This window comes from Priapulus caudatus, unplaced genomic scaffold (assembly GCF_000485595.1).
Source record: "Priapulus caudatus unplaced genomic scaffold, Priapulus_caudatus-5.0.1 Scaffold474, whole genome shotgun sequence".
Lineage (NCBI taxonomy): Eukaryota > Metazoa > Priapulida > Priapulimorpha > Priapulimorphida > Priapulidae > Priapulus > Priapulus caudatus.
Genome location: NW_014577535.1, coordinates 97,849 through 99,877, shown reverse-complemented (window position 1 = coordinate 99,877; position 2,029 = coordinate 97,849).

Here is a 2,029-nt window from a genome sequence, read left to right as displayed (position 1 = left end):
GAACGCGACTGCTAGCAAGACAAAGGCGACGGCGCGTCAGCAGGAGTTGACGCCTGGCGCCGCGCTGCGCGCAAGGTTCGCCGTCGCGTGCTCATAGAAGGAGAACGGCACTACAGTACATAACCAGAGGAGATCACAGCCTAAACCACGACATGTACTCCCGTCATTCCGTCGCTCGCGTCTGTCGTCCTGTACTCAATCGCCATGCATCCAATGTGCGAATTACTTGCGCATGCGAAGGCGATTAATATAGCCTTGATTTTATTTTTCGTTAACGGCTGACCGCGCCAGTTTTTGCATGTCGTTATTTGAGCAGTTTCCGCGTGTAGTCATTGTCGCGCGCGCGCCTCCGCACGCACCACGCTCTACACACACATGCACTTACAGCACGCAACACACACCACACACACACAGTACACACACACACACCGCTCACACCACGCAACACACGCACACAATTACATCTACATATATAATATACTATTATATATAATACACGCACGCGCCGCGCGCAACCACACACACACACAGCAACACAACACAACACACACACACACATCAACACCACACACACAGGACACCACACACACACACGTGACACACACACACAACATACACACACACACACACAACACACACCCACACACACACCACACACACACACACGCGCGCGCGCGCGACAACCACACACCACACACACACACACACAGACAACAGCCACACACACACAACATCAAACGACACGCAATCGCGCGCACGCACACACAACACTCAATACACACACACACACACACACACACACACACACACACACACACACACACGCACACACACACACACATACGTGTCTCCTGTTGTTTTGTCACACTGTAAAATTTTATGGCATTGTGTATGATAGACGTATAGACGTGGTAGGAGGTGTCACCGATGACATCGTACTAGTGTGCGCATTCGTGGACACCGAATGAGGGTTTTACCGTAACGAACGCATCTTTGACTGGCTCAGTATTAAACATATATAATATGTATGCTGACATGGTACTTAGTATAAGTGTCATATGTTGTGTGTGTATGCATGTATATATAATGCTGCACGTATATTTATATATATATACGATTGCGCGCTTATACATTACGTGATTATTGATTTAGCCATTGCGTGCACGTGTAGACCATTTTACATACAACTTTGCGAAACCTTGCACCTTTAGACGTATAGTGGTTAAAATATAATATGTACATCTACGTGTATATGTTTAATATATTTCCACTGGCATCAAGATTATCGATAATGTTTAATTTCACATTACCGCTCCGGCCTCCAAGCTTATATATATATATATATATATATATATATATATATATTTATTTATTTATTATATATATTATATATATTTATTGATCATAAAATTATATATATTATATATATTATAGATTTACCGGCTTGTATCATGTAACATACTTGGTCCGCACTTCACAAGAACAATTCTAGTTAATATTCTACTATACGTATACCACGACCGTCGTTTCTATATATATATTATATATATATGTATATATATACAGACGATTCCTATTTCACGTCCAACGAGCGAAATGTATATAGCACCGCTTTGAAGTTAACATTATTCCACTCGTCAGATGTCAGAGCTCGAATCTCGAGTATGAACATATCTTTGATTCGCGCTCGCGGTCGACACGAGCGTGCTCCGAGGAAGTAATATTTACGTAATCGTCTTGAAGTCGAGAATATCTGACACGACCCGTTCGGAGACTGTGTCACGAGGGGTGTCTCAATCTATCCGACTAATGTTTAAAACATTTCCATTTGGCTTCGCGCCGCCGCTGTCGTTGCTTACCCGATAGCATCGCCCTGGTCATCTCTTAATTTCCTCTCGCGCAGAACAGCAGTTCATGCGCTGAGAAGATCTTGAAATCCATCAAGGCCCGCAGTTGTCGTGCGATCTATGGTGATAGAGCGACTGTATAGGCTGCTTCGTTACGCAAGTTTATGTGAGCGTTATACGAG